This window comes from Triticum dicoccoides, chromosome 6B (genome assembly GCF_002162155.2).
Source record: "Triticum dicoccoides isolate Atlit2015 ecotype Zavitan chromosome 6B, WEW_v2.0, whole genome shotgun sequence".
NCBI classification, from domain to species: Eukaryota; Viridiplantae; Streptophyta; class Magnoliopsida; order Poales; family Poaceae; genus Triticum; species Triticum dicoccoides.
The window spans coordinates 9,210,925-9,220,443 of record NC_041391.1 but is presented as its reverse complement, the minus strand read 5'-3'; the positions used below and the strand labels follow the sequence as shown (position 1 = coordinate 9,220,443).

At 42.9% G+C, this 9,519-nt stretch overlaps 1 pseudogene; it reads left to right on the top strand.

The window, feature by feature from the left end:
• The first annotated feature begins 3,324 nt into the window (after positions 1–3,324).
• Positions 3,325–9,519, top strand: part of LOC119320528 — a 33,340-nt pseudogene continuing 27,145 nt past the window's right edge.

Here is a 9,519-nt window from a genome sequence, read left to right as displayed (position 1 = left end):
ACGCTTACATGTGGGCCAACCCTTTCATAATCGAGTTTAATTTTGGGCGAAATCAGCCAGTTTTCTCACTTGGTATTTTTTTGCCATGAATAAGAAAAAATAGAGCTTTTTGCTCATTTTTGTAGAGTGTAGTTTCTAGTGAGGGTTGGTTGAGACGTGGTGGCAACCAGAGACTGCTTGCTGCTGACTGCTTGCTAAATACTCGTTGCTGATTGCTTGCTAAATACTCGTTGCAGATTGATTGCTGCAGGTGACCAAATACTATGCTACTGCATCTCGGATGCGAAAAAGACTCCATGGTGGCAACCAAAGACTGATTTATAGCTAGCCTAGGGCTGTCCCCAACAACCACAGCTAAGCTGATTTTCGCTGAGGAATTTGTGGATGCAACGAAATAACCACGAAGAGACCCTGCTTAAGAAGTTGTAGATAATGTAAGTCCATCTATAAAATATTCGACGTCACAACTGACTCTTCATTTCCCTATATGTCTCCCATGTCTATATTGAAATGTGGCTTCGGTCCCTCATAGAGAAGTAAGAGCTCATTACAAATGTACTCTGCTCTCTAATTCCGACTCTTATGAAGGTGAGCGGGGAGTGATTAGGTGGCAACGGAGCATAGTTATAACTCAACTAGAAGTTCACTTTACTCATGTGCATGTTTTGTTTCTCCTTGAACTTGCATGGGATGGAAGGAGAAAAAATGAAAAATAAAGCTAGCTAAAAGGTAGAGGCTAGGAAGGTCTGAGCGAGAATGGAAATCTATTAGGCAGTAGGAGGGGATCGTGAAGTGATAGTCATGCACACAGGGGTACATATATTATTGTAACACCTATGGAGTACAACTCCATTTAGTATTGTCCTACTTGTCGTTCAATTAGTATCAAACCTTGTGGACGCAACAATCTCTTCAGTTTTCCTATATTCCATTGGACAATGTCATTGATTTTTCCATGCATTTCTACATTTAATGTTTCATTTCTTTTGAAATGGTTCATGTGGGGACAGTGGCGGAGCTTGAGCACAATTTAAGAGTGGCCATGACTTGGAAGGGAATAAATTAGTAGGGAAGGAGGGGCTACTCTGGTTGAACCACTAGTTACGCTCGAAATGTAGAGTCAGACATGGCTAACTAATACCCCATCCGTCCGAAAAAGCTTGTCCCTCAAATGGATGTATCTAGCATCAAGTTAGTGCTACATACATCCATTTGAGAAACAAGGTTGGGACAAGCTATTTCGGACGGATGGAGTACCTATTTTGCAATGGTGAACAAGAACATGTTTCTCCCAAGTCCAGAAAGTAATTAACAGTCATGCAATCAGTGACTCCAGAAAACTATTGTGCAAGTAGATGAGAGAAGGAGAAAATAAATATTCAACACAGGAAACTCATATCTCAATCACGAACAAAACTGTAATGGTACCATAATGTAGGTACTATCCCTCACGATTGAAACACATGTTCACACTTGGCCCCAAACCCTAGCTGAAACAGTTTTGATTGCCGTCTATATACTGCTGCTTTCTGCAATGAGCATCCGAGATGGCTGGATAACCATATATGTTGAAAAGGTATCCTAGGCTGTTAGATGTGTGATCCATTTGTGTGATATGCCAATAGGCACTTAACGGCATTTTTTTTGAATCCTCGATATACCAACCTGCACGTTGTGTATGGCAGGGAAAGCTGCACATATTGGCTAGTTTATTGAACACGACAAAGTATCATTTTCTTTTCTGGTGAATAAAGTATCATATTATATCTTTATGTCGGCACAACTTTCCCAGACTTTATCTAAAGACAGCATGCGCGCAATGCATGGCGCATACCGTGGATCCAGACCTGACCAACCCTAGTCGTCTTTGTTCTGTGAACATGTATTATACATTTTCCCCAAAGGTTTCGTACGATATGATTTTGTATGTGCCATGGACACTGACACTTCATAATTTATGTCTGGACTAACCACAAACATTGGTCCAAAAGCAGTCGTTATAGAGTATTGTGCATGACACTGACACGAACAATTTTTATCTCAGACTAACCATGTTAATTAGCCTCGAAACATATTCTGCACTGACACTATGACAATACTTATATCTAGCTAGACTTATATATGCAGAGGAAAAAGAAATCAAGACTTTACCCCTTGTATGTGTGATTGACGGTATCAATATTTATGTCTTATCTGACCTCTCTCAGTTGCGAACCGTCAGTCGGAAGTGCTAATTCGACTTGTGCAAGCCCATTTAATCCATGATTCACTCCTTGTATTGTATATTCTTGATGCCTTAGATGATACTCTACGAAACTGTATTCAAAATGCATCTTCTATTCGCAAAAAAATAAATGCATCTTCTTTTACAGAGAAATGGACACTCTTTTTTTGTAGATATATAACATATCTTGTAAAATGCATCAAATAATTATACTGACTGGTTGCGTGGTTTCTCCATTATCAAATATTGGCCCATGTGAAAATCTTCTTTCCATTATCTACCATAGAGGGTCCAATAGTCAGTGGCGCGATGGAATGAGCACACAGAATAGTAGAGAACGCAATGCTCAAAGACAACACCTTTAAGAGAATCATTACTTGTAGCCATTGTTGGGTTCAACCAATGGAGGACATACCAAAAAATATTTTTTTTAAATACATCGTCTCTGTTACTAGATTCCCTCGGTCTGCAGCAAACATACAATTTTTCGCAGATCTAGAGAATTTTTGTGTCTGCTAGCTAATATTGAAAGCACAGCCTCGGTAGAAACTCTTCTCTGACAGCCCCACTGAGAAAACTTTGATATTGTAGTTTTGCACAAGTTTAGAGGCTGTTTCATAAAATAGTTTACCGCTAATAATCTGGCTTGGGCAACTTTGTACCTAGCCTGGTAGCAAGTAACAACACTGTACCTAGTGCTCCAATGAGTTCAATCATATATAGAGAGTAATCCAAATTGCCGCTGTATGGATATACACTTCAGTTTTGAACAATTACAAAACCCAAACCGGTTTTGATTTACCCTGGTGGGCATATCTTTGAAGCTAACGCTGGCTGCAGATTGAGCGAGTCGTCGTTGGTATTAAAAAACAGAGGGCCGGCCAGGCCTGAAAGTGCGCACTAATTAAGCCACTAACCAACAGACCATGCGCAGATCTAGAGATGCTTGGCACGTGCTAGCCATTACCCATCACGTCCTCCTTGGAAAAGCACCTCTTTTCAAACGCCAGTTGCGCGCAACTAGTAAGAAAACTATTAGGTGGAGCTTAAGTTGCAACCGCGTCCTTATCACTCCAGTCACAAAGAAGCTTCAGATCCAATCAAACTAGCTAGGTAGTAGTCCATATACACATACAAGCGGCAGCAACATAGCCACAACCAGCAAGCAAGAGCTTCTCAAAGGAGATAGTAGAAACTGAGGCAGAGAAAAAGAGAGGAGAGGAGCCAGCAGGCTAGCAAAAGTGAGAGAGTGATAGGGTGAGAGTCGGGATGCAGTTCGCCACAGGGGCGATGAGCTCTCTGCTTCCCAAGCTGGGGGAGCTACTCAAGGAGGAGTACAACCTGCAGAAGCGTTTGAAGAAGGGGATCAGGGACCTGAAGGATGAGCTCCTGGTCATAGAAGTTGCGCTCCTGAAGGTGTCCGACGTGCCACTAGACAAGCTTGATCCGCTGGTCAAGATTTGGGCCAACGATGTCAGGGAGCTGTCCTATGCCATCGAGGATAGCCTTGACTCCTTCATGGTGCGTGTTGAAGGTGTTGAACCTACCGAGCCACACACCTTCTTCAGGTTCATCAAGAAGACCTGCAAGAAGGCCAGCAAGCTCAAGATTCGTCGCAAAATAGCCAACGACATCAAAGACGTCAAGATCCAAGTTAAGGAGGTGAAAGAGCGGTATGACAGATACAAAGATGTTATTGGTAATACTAATGCCAAAATGGAAGTCGATCCACGTCTCTTGGCCATGTACAGCAAAGTATCTGACCTTGTTGGCATTGAAAAGTCAATGGATGAGCTAACAGAGAGGTTGTCTAAGGGCGATGATCCGTCTGGTGAAAGGCTCAAGGTTGTCTCTGTTGTTGGATTTGGAGGATTGGGCAAGACAACTCTGGCTAAAGCCGTGTATGACAAGCTTAAAAAGAGTTTTGATTGTGCCGTTTTTGTTCCAGTGGGTCAAAGTCCAGACACAAAGAAAAGTTCTTAGGGATATCCTCCTTGAACTTGACAGGGAGCTGTACAAAGCTTCAGCGACAATGGATGAATGGCAGCTGATCAACCAGCTGCAGACGTTCTTAGTAGGCAAGAGGTATGCATTTTTACCCTATGCTAGTGTCCTGCATGCTTTTTGTTCTGCTGACATGTAAGTGAAAATACTAGTATGGGTGAATAAAATACAGTGGCATTAATATAACATGTATAACATCCAACCGAATAGCAATGCCACTTTAGGCTTTGTCAGACAAATAAGGAATACAGTACTCCATATGGTTTATTCTTGCCTGCAAAAAGTATATACATGGTCTATTCTCTTGATGATATTTTGCCTTTGATTCATCCAATTGAAGTGGTCGGACCCTGCACAAGCGGGAGCTACTTGCACCGTGCTGCCCCATTTATTATCCCACCGGCCCTAGCCGCCGAGGCCGGCCGAGATCGTATCTTAGGCAGAGGCCGTAGGCTCTGTGCACGGCCTTGGGAGGTGGCTGGGTCATCCAATCCGGCTTGGTAGCAGTGGCGTAGAGGGCGCCGTTGAGGGCCTGGTGGAGGGCCGGTTGCATGAGGGTGTAGCCTTCGGTTAGTGGCCGACCGTTGTGCCTTGCTATATACGGCGGTGGATCTGGTGGTCATCTCCTACATCGGAGGTGGTCGGCCTGAGGCTGGGTGGTCAGATCTCGAGATCCGTCATCAAGTCCCGGCTACGAGTTGGGGAGACTTAGTTGCCGGTGAAAACCGAGCCGACTACAGGTGATGGTGGCATTCTGCATTGTTACATTGATGAAGGCATCGTCGTATAACTATTGTAGACCCACTCGTGCTTCTCCGAGAAAACCCTAGGATCTGGTCTTCCAAAAAGGACAATGGCGAAACTGCAGTGTAGTTTCTCTCTAGGGAGCATCATTTGTGTAGCAGCACTGAAAGACACAGGCAGGAGGTGCAGCGGCTTCATCTTCCACGGACCTTCTAGACTTCAAGTTATGCCTGGCTGACATGTGCTATGCTGTGTCATACCTCTTTGGGAGGTGCTACGCACGATAGATCTTCTAGACTTCAAGTTGTGTTAGCTGGTGGTACTTGGTGACATGGTGTCACGGTTTACCAGCAGCGACACGACGTGCTCATCGGTTTGCGCCCCAAGGAGGTGGTGTCATTGGGTGCCATGGTGGTGTCGACAGATGGCTGGACTGGCAAGGATGTTGCAGATCTCTTTCTGAAGATGGTTCAGCGGTTCGATGATAATGGCGGCTTCTAAAACGTGTGCATGTGATGTACGCTTTAGGTTTGCTGCACCGGTTGTATTTTCAGATACATTATGTGGACGGATCGGTAATGACACCGGTTTTAGATGTGGAGAGTGAGAGCACTCTACATTATCGAGTTTGTAGGTGTGAGTGATGGCTTCGGGTGGCTTGATGTATATTCTTGTGAGACCTTTGTTGAATAAAATGCATCGATTGATGCAGTGACCGGGGGTTTTAACCTCCTTTTCCAAAAAAAAGTTTAAAACTATACATGTAATGTATAAAAAACATATGTTAGTTTTCTTTCACTTTTCCATAGAAATTTTAAGTTCATATTATTCAATGAGCATAGTACATCAAAGAAAAGTCTGAACGGTTAAAAGGAACACACCTACAGCACAAGCATGAGCGTCAACTGACTCGAACACACCGACGTAGAGCTACTCTATTGGATTAGCAACATGCAAGTAAACACAATCAGCTAACCATGTGTACCAGGTTGCTGTGTTTCAACTTTCAATTGGCCAAGCTTGCAAATAATTTCTTCTGAGTGTTTGGGGTACCAACACCATATCATCAAGACCAGTAGAACAGATGTGGCACATCTATTCTTTTGCTAAAATCCGAGATTATTACCGTCAAGCAGTTAACTGGGTAAGTACATGGACTTTGGTTTTGCGGCTAATTAGTGGACATCCAATTATATGCAATATAACCATGTGAAAATGATAATTAAAGACTCAAGTATGCAAAAGAATGCTTTTCAAGTTTGAGATGTATTCCCATGGAAATATAGTACTGTATGTCATTGATGGCATCCAGAGGGAGTATATTATATTATATTATATTAGATTATATTTTTGCTATAGTTAAATGCCTTTTTGTCTGATGTGTTGGTGTGCTTGTTCTACTGGGTATACTACTATATGTTATATTGCTTTTCTAATTAAAGATCTTGCCTCTCATGGGAATAGGTACTTCTTTGTGATCGATGACATATGGGATATACGAACATGGGAAATGATTAAATGTGCTTTCATGGACAGTCATCCAGAAAGTAGATTAATCATAACTACTCGTCTTGTTGATGTTGGCACAAAAGCTGGTGGTATCTACAACATGGAACCACTTTCTAGTGATAACTCAGAATTATTATTCTATACAAGGACATGTGGTGGTGAAGGACTAACTTCATCTAACCAACATGTTGAGGTGACTAACAAAATTTTGAAGAAATGTGGCGGTGTGCCATTAGCTATCATTACAATTGCTAGCTTGCTTGTTGGAAAGCAGAGTGAGGATTGGTCTAAGGTGTATGACGCCATTGGTTTTGGGCATGAGGACAGCGAAGTTGTTCAGAACACAAGAAAGATATTGTCTTTTAGTTATTATGATCTACCTCCGTATCTGAAGACATGTTTATTGTATCTAAGCATGTTCCCTGAAGATAGCTTTATTGAAAAAAACACACTCATATGGAGGTGGGTCTCTGATGGTTTTGTCCCAGATAGGTCCTTTCAGTTAGGAGAGAGCTATTTCAGCAAGCTAGTAAATAGAAGCATGATCCGGTGGATAGATCGTGATGATATTTTGAATGGCGAAAGTGGTTGTCGTGTGCATGACATGGTGCTTGATCTCATCCGCACCATATCAAATGAAGTAAACTTTGTTACAGTACATGATATGGAGCATCACGTCACATGTCCAGGAGGAAAGTCAACCAACAAGGTTCGCAGAGTAGCAGTACATGGAAAAGGTGGGGAACACAACTCTTGCATTGCAATGGAGCATGTAAGGTCATTTTATGTTGTCAAGTGCAGTGCCAATAGGATGCCCCTACTTTTGAGCTTTAAAGTACTGTGTGTGCTAGTTATTGAGGACTATGTTTTTTCAGAAGGTAGTAGTCTTGAGCATCTCGGTAAGTTGGTGCAGTTGAGGTACCTAGGGCTAGTGAAGACAGCAGTCAAAATCCCGGAAGGAATAGGGCATTATCTGAAGTTTCTTGAGATACTGGATGTAAGGGGAGGTTTGATCAGTGAGCTGCCCCCATCTGTTGGTGAGCTAATGAATTTGAGGTGCTTGTGGGCTGATAACGGTACAGTGATGAAGGGCGAGATAGGGAAACTGACATGCCTTGAAGAGCTGCAACTATATTCAGTGGAGAAGTGCCCAAACTTCGTCACAGAGGTGGCGAAGCTGACAAAGTTAACGGTGCTCAAGATCTTTTTCCATAAAATAGAGCAGTCTGCAGGCAAGGCTCTGATGGAATCTCTGCGCAACCTGCACAAGATCCATAATTTGAGGATCTTGGATGATGGTCGTGAGGCTATGTATTCGGTTGTCCTCAATGATAGCTTGGAAGACTTGGCACCCTGTACAAAGCTGTACGATTTAATTCTGACTGTCATAGTTATACCGAGGGTGCCATCATGGATCAATCATTTAAGAGTTCCACTCCTTTCTTGTCTATGGCTGAAAGTGGATACGGTAGAAGTTCGGGATGTTCAAACCATCGGCAGGTTGTCGTCACTTCTCGTCCTTGGTCTCTGTAGTAAGGATGAAAAGAGCATATCATATACTTTTTGCAGCAATGAGTTTCACAAGCTGAGACTGTTGTACACGAGGAAGATAGAGATTGTTGTTGGAGAAGGAGCATTGCCGATGCTTGAATGCCTGGGATACAGTGCAAGCGCTGGAAGAAAGGATGCTGCCAGCTTGGTGCAGTGGAGGAGAAATATCTGCCCTTTGCTGAAGTATGTCACCTGTTACCTTGACTGCACTAACAGCAGCTACAGGGAAGTAAGGCAAGCGAAGCAAGCGCTAAGGCAGGCTTCAGGCACCCATCCCAATCTTGATCTCTACATACAAAAAAAGAATTACGATAAGGAGGCAGGTATGCTCATTGATAATCTCGAGTGGATCCTACGTGGTTTGGACAGACCCGAGGATATGGGCCGTCCTCCTGCACACCAGGAAGGAAGGATACGTCGCATGAATAGATCACTCGAGAGAAGATTACGTGACGCCGCGGAGCCTCGGGTCGGGAGGTACGGGGAACAAGAAATACAAGGCCTTGTTACCAAATTCAAGAGTTGGCTACATGATCATGCAGGCACCGACCAGGATGAGGTACACGTACATACCACTGCCCATTATATTGATCGCTGTATTTATACATGTGTAAATATCATGTCGCTGAGAGCCGTCTGGCCGTTTTTTAAATAATAAATCTGCAGGCGGGCAAAAGTGGTGCCACGGATAGTGACGACGACGATGAAGATTATTACGACGATGATGATGAGGACGACGGTACCGACGATGACGATGAGGACGACAGTACCGACCCAGCAGAGGTACATGCACACACACTACTCAATCATATTGATTCAGACGCTATATAGAAATCCACATATCATGTTACACACTACTCCAGTCAGACGATGGTGAAGCCACTTGCAGTGGGGATGAGGAGGGGGGCAGCTAACCTTGAATCTCTTCCTTGGGTCATGCCATGTATCTCAAGCTGGTAATAAACGGGCAGCCTCTGTCTCTCTTTTTCTCACACTTGTATCCACATGTGCCCATTATTTATATTGGCATCAGGCGGATGCCACTTAACTAATTACTCTTCTCATTTCTTATATTAACAATTTAATACCAGTAATTTTTCTTTTCTTTTTTTGCGGGGTAATACCAGTAATTTTTCTAAGCAACTCCCCAGTGTATTTTCGATGTTTGTAAGCAATTTTTTTTGGAGATTCCAAATTAGCAGATTAAGAAATACATAGCAATCCATCTGTACAGTTTCACCTTTTTAATTAGGAATCCACCCAAAAACTTTTTGCTTACAGGATGGTGGCCATCTCGAAGGCTTCTATGGACTTACTGTCGCCACTTCGAAGACGTCAGCTTATTTCATCCATGAGTGCGAAGAAAATCACAAAAGAAATATGTTTCTCCTTTAGCATTAGATTGGGTAGTAAAAGAAAAGGCAAAAAAATCGAAAACATGAACAATAAAAAAATGTTTGTTTTATTTAGAGATAGAGTGCATTTCT